The sequence below is a fragment of the Pteropus medius genome, unplaced genomic scaffold (genome assembly GCF_902729225.1).
Source record: "Pteropus medius unplaced genomic scaffold, Ma_sr-lr_union100, whole genome shotgun sequence".
Classification (NCBI taxonomy): Eukaryota; Metazoa; Chordata; class Mammalia; order Chiroptera; family Pteropodidae; genus Pteropus; species Pteropus medius.
In genome coordinates, this window is record NW_024353392.1 from 56,888 (window position 1) to 67,229 (window position 10,342).

Consider the following 10,342-nt stretch of genomic DNA (forward strand, 5'->3'; position numbering starts at 1 on the left):
GCATAGTGGATCTGGTGTTCATAAGTTAGGGAATTTCAAAAAGACTATTTAATAAGACTTTCAGATCACCAAAGACAGTGATAGCTGCTGTGTTTCCCAATATTTCCTCCAAAAACAATACAGAAAAACAAGAAAAAAAATTAAAAGGCACTAAAACCTAACTTGAAGACAGAAAAATCCCAACCTCAATATCACTCTTAAGTTTAAAAAAAAAAAGGAAAAAATTCCAGCAAGTAGTCTCTCACATTTATGCTGCACCACAACTTTTGTAGTGAGCAAGGGCAGGCTGAAAAAAAAAAAACGTAGGGAATAATGGAGCTGGTCATGGGCCCAAGGTTGATTTAAAATAATTGAAAAAATAACTCCACCCCAAATATGAAAATATTTTTAAATGCCCTGGCAGATCAAAGCACAGAATACAGGGAAGTAAATGAAAAGTATGCACAATTTGAGGTAGTGATCTTCAAAAGACATGGCTTCTAGGAACTAGATAAAAGGCAAAAAAAAGGTAAGAAACAAATTTTGATAACGGGTATTAAAGGGAAAAAAAGGAAACAAAAGGAGAACATTTAGGGTCTTACAAAAAAAAAGAATCAAAAAGAATTCCTTCACCAAAAAAATGATAAAGACTCTGGACTTTTGAAACTCTGGCAGAAGATGATATACCTTTAAACTAGAAATATTATAAACCATCATAAATCCACAAAAAGACTAGAAGACCCTTCAGTAAAGCTATACAATTATTACCAAAAAATCAGAAAACAAGATTCAACACATCTCAACTGATAAAACATTCCATTTCAGAAAATAACTGTGAAGCAGAAAAAAACTAAAATATATGCAATGAATATTTGGGGGTATGAAAAAAAATCACATTAATTCAAACTTTCAAAAAATCAAGAAAAAAAAGAGAAGATAAATGGGGGAAAAGACACAATTATCTCAGAAGATAAAAGATTCCCAAGGGAAAATAGACTCAAAAAAATTTAATAATGTACATTTAAAAAGGCAGAAAAATTGGTGAATTGAAAGAGAAGTAAAGAAGGATTAGCAGTTGTATAACTGGAATCATTAGGGAAGAAAAACAAAACAAAAGAACAGAAATGATATTTAAAACTGTTCAACTATGATCCAAAAAAAAAATTTCCAAAATTAAAGACCCCAATCTACACATTTAAAGGCTCCACTGGGTTCCTAGGAAAATGAACCAAAATTATCAACTCCAAGAGATAGCCTAGTAAAACTATTAGACATGAAAGATAACAAAAATATATTCTCAAGGCTTCTAGGCAAAAAGATTAAATAATTTATGAAGACAGATGAATTAATCTGGCATCAGGCTTGCCAAAGGACAACATAACAAAACAAGGCAATAGTGAAAACAGCATTTTCAAGAAACTCAAAGAAAGAGTATGAACCAAAGATTTTTTAGCCAGTGAAGCTAGTCTTCAAATACCAAGGTAATAGAAAATGAAAAGTTTTAAACAAAACAGAACTTAGAAAATTCTGTTCCCATGTGCCCATAAGCAATTTTAAAAATGTATAAGTGCAATAGTTATGCAAACATTACTGTTGCAAGAAGCTATGTGATGGGTAAAATGGACCTCTTTGTACTATTTTTGAAACTTCTTTCAAAGGTAACCACTAGAAAAAAATACAAACCTTTCTGAATACTACAGTAAATAAATAAATAAATAAATAAATAAATAAATAAATAAATAAATAAATAAATAAATAAATAAATGAAAGAAAGAAAATTAAGGAAGCAAGTACTCACAGAAAGCACATTGTGTAGACAAGAAAACAAAATATACATATAATTATAAGATATTATATAAATTGAGGCTAACATGTCAGTTAGATCAGTAAAGGTGAATGGACGTAATTTGTTGAAAGTAGATTTTCAATTTGACTCATAAAACAAGACCCAATCATATGGTGCGCAAGAGACTATAGAAAATAAAATGATTCAGCGAAGCCAGAAATAAAAAAATAAAAAAAGAGAAAGATGGGCTCAGAGATGCTCCTGGAAGTAACATCACGACGGCTGCTTAAGGAGAACCCCAAGTTCAGTTCAAACTTGTATTGCTTGGTGATAGTGAGACTGGAAAAACTACATTTGTGAAACATCATCTGATTTATATGACTAGTGAATTTGAGAAGTACGTAGCTCCCTTGGGTGTTGAGGTTCATCCCCTTGTGTTCCATACTAACAAGACCTAGTAAGTTCAATGTTTGGGATACAGCTGGTCAGGAGAAATTTGGTGAACTGAGAGATGGCTATTATATTCAAGCTAAAAGTACAGCATTTCCAAAACAAACAGCAATGACGGAAACACACCAGAATGTACGGGATGCATTTAGAGCCGTGATCAGAGGAAATATTACAGCACAAAACATTGTTATCAGTAAAAAGGAAAGATTGAAAGTAAGTTAGCAAATATCAAATTCAAAAAATTTAAAAATTATTGCACAGTAATGCGAATACACTTAACACCACTGAACTGTACACTTAAAAATGGTTAAGATGGTAAGTTTCATGTTGTTTTTATTACAAACTTTTAAAAGAAACAAAAAAAACTGAGTGAAGCTCTCCCAAAAAAATAGAAAAATTACAACAAAGTAAAGAGAACACAAGACTAAAATAATAAAGATAAAAATTAATTAAATTGAAAATAGAAAAATAATGGACCTAATTATTGAATCAAAATCCTATTTTTAAAAGATGAACAGTATAAACAAACAACTAGCTATATTGATCAAAACAAAATAGATAAAGCAAAAATATACAAAATAAATAATGGGGAAATAACTATTAAACAGAAGAAATTTAAGACAGAGTAAGAGACTACAGACTTCTATGAAAATAAATTTCAAAATCTAGATGATAGGGATAATTCCCTAGGAAAGTAAAGATTACCAAAAACAATTCCATTAGAGATAGAAAAATTAAAGGGACCATTCTCACAGAAGTAGAAACAATTATTAAGGAACTACCCACAAAAAAGTACCAACTCCAGATGGTTTCACAGAGCAATTCCACCACGCTTTCAAAGACCACATAGTCTCATGTTTCATAAAAAGCCCCGGTGCACTGAAAATGGAGGAAAATGTCCTCATTCTTTTTATTAAATAAGTATGGTACATCATTGCTAAGTTAGCCTGATAAAGATAGTACAAAACTAAAAATTATAGACCAATATCACCTTTGGATATTGATATGAAAGTACTAAATAAAACCTTACATCTAACAAAACATGTAAAAGACCTGTATAATGAAAACTATAAGACCCTATTTAAAAAAAAATCGAAGAAGGTACAAAGAAATGGAAAGATATTCCATGTTCTTGGGTGGAAGAATCAACACAGTTAAAATGACCGTATTACCTAAAGCATTATACAGATTTAATGCAATCCCAATCAAAATCCCGTCAGCATTTTTTAAAGGAATAGAACAAAAATCATCAGATTTGTATGGAAGCACAAAAGACCCCGAATTGCCAAAGCCATCCTGAGAAAAAAGAACGAGGCTGGAGGCCTCACTCTGCCTGACTTCAAATTATACTACAAAGTAACAGTAATCAAAACAGCATAGTTTTGGCAGCAAAACAGACACACAGACCAGTGGAACAGAATTGAGAGTCCAGAAATAAACCCATATTTACATGGGCAAATAATTTTTGACAAAAAAGCCAAAAACATACAGTGCAGAAAAGAAAGCCTCTTTAATCAATGGTGCTGGGAAAACTGGAAAGCCACCTGCAAAAGAATGAAACTAGACTGTTTTCTATCACCACACACCAAAATTAACTCAAAATGGATTAAGGACCTGAACATAAGACTTGAAACAATAAAATGCATAGAAGAAAACATAGGAACTAAACTCAAGGACCCTGGACTGTTAAACAGGTTTTTATGAATTTGACCTCAAAGGCAAGGGAAGTAAAAGCTAAAATAAATGAATGGGGCCACATCAAACTAAAAAGCTTCTGCTCAGCAAGGTAAAGAGACAACCATCCAAATGGGAAAATATATTTGCAAGCAACGCCTCCAATAAGGGCCTAATATCCAATATACAAAGAACTCATACGACTCAATAACAACAACAACAAAAAAAAAACAATCCAATCAAAAAATAGGCAGAGGACCTGAATAGACACTTCTCCCTAGAGGACATATAAATGTCCAACAAATATATGAAAAGATGCTCAACATCGCTAGCTATTAGGGAAATGCAAATCAAAACCACAATGAGATACCGTCTCACACCTGTTAGAGTAGCTATCATCAACAGGACAAGTAATAGCAAGTGTGGGAGAGGATGTGGAGAAATAGGAACCCTCATATACTGCTGGTGGGACTGAAAATTGGTACAACCATTATGGAAAACAGCATGGAGGTTCCTCAAAAAACTAAAAATTGATCTACCATATGATCCAGCAACCCCTCTACTGGGTATTTACCCCAAAGACTAGAAAACCCATATCTGAAAAAGATATTTGTACACCGATGTTCATAGCAGCATTATTCACAGTGGCCAGGACATGGAAGCAACCAAAGTGTCCTACGATAGATGATTGGCTAAAGAAGCTGTGATACATATATACAATGGAATATTACTCAGCCATAAGAAGAGATGAAATACTGTCATTTGTGACAACATGGATGGACCTCAAGATAATCATGCTAAGCGAAATAAGCCCGACAGACAAAGTTGAAAATCACATGATATCACTTATATGCAAGATATAAACCTAAAAGCACCAAATGAACAGGACAAACAGAGACTCATGGACATGGACTATAGACTAGTGGTTACCAGAGGGTGGGGGGTGGAAAGACGGGGTAAGGGGTCAAATATGCGGTGACAGAAGAAATCGAAATTATGGAGGTGAATACACAGTGTGTGTGTATATATATATATATAGGTGTATATATATATATATATATATATACACACACACACACACATATACATATATATACCTTACTGTTAAAGTGTACAGATAAAACTTATTTTTGTTAACCTATGTCACCATAAAAATAAATTAATAAATTTAAAAAATATATATTAATATATGATAAGAAACTAACCCCCCTAAAGTAAATAAATAAAAAAATAAAACATTACAAGCATCAATTACATTAATAACACATTATAACCAAGTAGGATTTATCCCAAGAATACAAGATTGTTTCAATATTAGCAAAAATAATATATTACAAATAATAGTAAAATACATATGTACATATATTACTTAATCAATTAACGTGGTATATTATATTGATATACATGGTTATCATAATAAATCCTAAAAAGCCTTAAACAAAAAACAATACCTGATAAAAACACTCAAGAAAGTAGGAATTGGCCACACTCCCCATGCCTCATTCTGCTCTCCTTGCCCAGCTCTCCACTGGTGCCCACCATGGCCACCATTCAGCAGCTAGTAGGAAGATGGTGCTTAGTGGAGAGAGCAAAGGCTTTTGAGAAGTACAAGAAGGAATTAGGAGTAGGAATGGCTCTGTAAAAAACAGAGCCAAACCAGATTGTGTCTTCACTTCTGACGGCAAAAACCTCACCATAAAAATTGATGGCATGTTGAAAACAGCAGTTTTCATGTAACCTGGGAGATAAATTTGAAGAAACTACAGCTAATGGCAGAAAAACTCAGATTGTCTGCAACTTTATAAATGCTGATTGGTTCAACACCAGGAATAGGATGAGAAGGAAAGCACAAGAAAACTGGAAGATGGGAAATTAGTGATGGAATCCATCGTGAACAATGTCACCTATACTCGGAGTCTATGAAAAAGTAAAGTAAAAATTCCATCATCCTTCTGGACAGGAATTAACTGTGAGGATAAACAGATTCAGTTCAATGAGAGAATATCTCTATGCTATTTTTTTCATTACTGTGTTTAATTATCTTTATCACCAACATTTTGCATTTCTGAGTGTTGGTGTAATTAGGATCATCCCTTTGTTAAGTAAATAAATGTGTTTATGCTTAAAAAAAGTAAGAATCAATGGTTATATTCTTATCATAGTAAATTAAATTTATCGGTTCTAAAACTAGAACCTTACCTAATGGGAAATCACTGCAAATGTTTCCACTAAAATGAGTAACAAGGCAGCAGTGTCCTCTATCAACTTCCGCTACCATTAAGCTTTGTACTACAGGTGTTAGTCGATGAAATTATACAAGAAAAATAAATTAGAGGCACAAGAATTGGAAAAAAAAGTAAAACTATATCTATTTACAGATTATATGATAGCATATCTTTAAAACCTTAGAGCAGAGGACAGCAAACTAGGGCCCACAGGTCAAATACAGCACACTGCCTATTTTTGCATTTTTAAATGGTTGGGAAAAAAATTGAAAGAAAATAGTATTTTGTGAAATGTGAAAATTATACAAAATCGAATTTATATAATTGTACAAAAATTTAAGTGCCCATAAATAAAGGTTTATTGGAACATAGCCACACTGATCTACTTACATTTCGCCTATGGCTGCTTTCATGTTACAATGGCAGAGTTGAATAGTTATAACAGAGACCACATGTGGTACTCTCATCACTTGGCACTGCTGCTCAGTGCCCTACAAATCACAGTGACACTGTTATAACTCTATAGCACTTCAAGTGCCACACATATTTCTGTGTCACAACATTTTATTTTTTATTACCAGTGCATACCTATCATGTCAAAATCAAAACAAAGTGGAGTTTGAATATTGTACTTTTAAGGCACAGTGGAATGTGAGTTGTTTCGTTATCAAATTAGATGGCAAAGTATTGTGTTTATTATGTAACGGACTACCATTGTACTAAAAGAATCAAACATACATTGACATTACCAGACTAAGCACTCATTATAATATTTCTAACTCACAGGAAAACAACAGTAAGAAAAATTAGAAAATTTAAATATGAATATCTCATCACACATATTATTTTCACAAAAATAAAAAACGAAAAGAGGCCGCAATCAAAATAAGCTTTTGAGTAGCTTATTTGTTAGCCAAACAAGAAGGTTGAGGGAGGGAAGGAACCGGTAAAAGTAACTTTGGAAAATAATGTTTTAACTAAAAAACATAAAACTGAAGAGACAAAATAAACTATATATATATGCTATATCTAATTGGCAAAGCTGTTTCTCAAGGGGATATGGGTAAACAATTCTGAAACATCTATATATATATAACATATATATATATATATATATATATATATATATATATACTAGGGACTGAAAGGTAAGTAAATAGATGGTAGATGGAAGAAACCAGGTTTCTCACTGTTCAAAAGAAGTTACACATAAGCAAGGGGGAAGGTTACAATGAACCATGTGGTACTGGATTAGATTAGAGAAATCAGTATGTATTTATGTTTAGCCTAATATAGATAGAGATGAACAGATACAAAAATAATTCTAGATATGTAGATGTCTTAGCACTTATGGCTTGGAGAGTCCAAAAGCAACAGTACCCCAGTAGTAACATGCAAACCCAGTGCCAAGATATTCTTCAATGAAAGGAACCAGGGCTCACTGGAGAAATGGCTTATTCCAGTACTGGAGCAAGGAAAATATATGATGAGCCCGAAGCATCTTATAGCACCAGAAAGTGAGGAAGTGCTCAAAAAACAAAATCATGACAGCATGGCAAAGGGACAGAGGAGCCAACCTGAAAGAGCTCCCAATGACCAAAGGTAGAACAATTTGATCAATGAAAATAAATACTGTGTATTTGATTGTAACCCAAAGTAGAAAATAAACATTCATGAGCCCATATGGATATAAATGAATGATTAGATAAATAGGCAAATCTCTCATACAGAATAATCCCAAATAATTTATGTAGATAGCGGCCCCCTCCCGCCGCCGAAGAAAGTGGATCTTGACTCCTCAGCCCTAAAGTGTGGGCTGTGTTTAGTGACTTGCTTCTAAAGAGTATGAGTGGGGGAGGGGTGGGAGTAACTTTACAGTAGAGAAACTTAACAAACAATACCTCAAAACAAGTATATTTGTCAGGGTTCTCCAGAAAAATACAATCAATAAGATAGAGATAGAGGTTAATGTAAAGGGATGGGTTTCCCTACGATATGGAACTGGAAGCCAATCTACCATCTGAACTGGAAACCAAAACCTTGTCAATTCAATCTGAGTCTAAAGGCATGAACTGGGGTGGAGTGGGGGCACTGGTATAAGTCTCAGAGTCTGAAAGCCCAACAACCAGGAGCTCCGATGCCTGAAGAAAGGAAAAGATAGATGTCTCAGCTCAATGCAAGAGAGAAAATTGACACTTCTTTTTGCATTTTTGTGCTACTTGGGCCCTCAACAGATTTGATGATGCCCACCCACATTGGTGAAAATGGATATTTTTTTTACCCAGTCTATCAATTCAAATGCTAATCTCTTCTGGAGATACCCTCACAGATACAATCAGAAATAATGTTTACCAGCTCTTCTGGCATCCCTTAGCCGCTCGATTTGACACATAAAATTAACCATCGCAAGTCCACCCATTGTCATTTAGCACTTATACAGATCTCCTTATGTTATACTTAATCTCCAGATAAAGACAATAATGAGGTTGTAATTCCATCTAACGTGATACAACTATCCTTCATACAACCTAAAACATACTAATTCCTTCTCCAGAAGGAGATATAGTCCTTGAGTAAGGTTTACTCTTCCCCCAACAGCTTATAACTTGAATACTATGATGTAAAGTTAACAATACATAAACTATAAAGTCAATATACCATATATTACATGATAAAGAAATAAGAGAGAAATGAAAACAAAGATATTCACTTAATATATGTATATACACAGAGAAACATATTCATAACAAAATAAGGAAGAAATACTCATGATTACAATTAGTCCTCATTTCTGTAATTGGTCACGTGGTCATAGCTGGTCATTTATAACTGATTTCTTCCATTACTCATTCTATATTCCCTTTGCCCTCGGTAAGCATCTCAGCTGGTTATGGTTTTTTTTACATGGTAGAGTGACCCAAACCTTCATTCCTGAAAGGTTTGGGCCTTTAGCAGTCCTTCTTGTATTGAGTTGATGTGATTGTCCATTGACTTTAATTACAGGATATGATAATACTAAGACATACCATAAGGGATTTCCTGTATTCCAGACACTCTTCTATACCTCCAGTGTGGAGTATTAATCCAATTTCCCCTATATAGTCAAGATCAATCACCCCAGCCAATACCATAACTCCCTTCTTTGCTACTAATTCACAGGCACGAGGAGCCCAAAGTGGCTCTGAACTTCCAGTTCAATGAATCATTGTCGTGACTACTGGTGAAAGCATTCATCCTTCTGGGACTAAGACCTCCAGGCCAGCAGAGCATAAGGGCACAGAGAAAGAGAGCAAAAATGTTGCTAGTGGATCCTCTCCTTGATTCCTGGACCCGCGAATCTTGCCTGTGGCAGAGACAGGACCATATATATTCAGAGTATATACACCCTTCTGGAGAACCTTGCCCCAGCCCTGCAAAGTATTGCCACCTAGCTGGCCCTGTAACCGAGTCTTCAGAAGGCCGTTCCACCGTTCGATCAAGCCAGCTGCTTCGGGATGGTGGGGAACACAGCAAGGCCAATGAATTCTATGAGTGCGGGCCCATCGCCTCCCTTCTTTTCCTGCGAAGTGAGTTGTCCGGTCAGAGCAATGCTGTGTGGAATACCATGATGGTGGGTAAGGCATTCCGTAAGTCCACGGATGGTAGTTTTGGGAGGAAAGGGAAGCCTGTGTCCTGAATAAGCGCCTGTTCCAGTAAGAGTGAATCACTGCCCTTTCCACAATAGAAGTGGTAACCAATGTAATCAACCTGCCACCACGGAGCTGGCTGATCACTCTGGGGATTGTGCCATTTTAGGGGTCTGGTGTTGTTCTCTGTTGCTGGCAGATTGAGTACTCAGTGGTGGCCATGACCAGGCCAGCCTTGGTGAGTGGAAGTCCATGTGGCTGTCTCTGCATCATTTCCATCCTTGCCACCATGGACACTTTGTTCATGAGCCCATTGGGTGATGGCAGGAGTGTCTGGGGAAAAAGGCTGACAGGAATCCACAAAACAGTTCATGCTATCCACTCGATTATGAAAATCCTCCTCTACTTTAGCGAGCATTCACACGGGACACAGATATCTTCATTTTTCTGCCCATTCAGAGAGGTCTCTCCATAGGCCTTTTCCCAAAATTTCTTTGTTATCAACTTTCCAATCGAGCTCCTTCCAAGCCCCTGACCATCCAGCCAAAGCATCGGCCAGACTCCATGGACTGGTACGTAATCACACGTCTGGCCATTTCTCC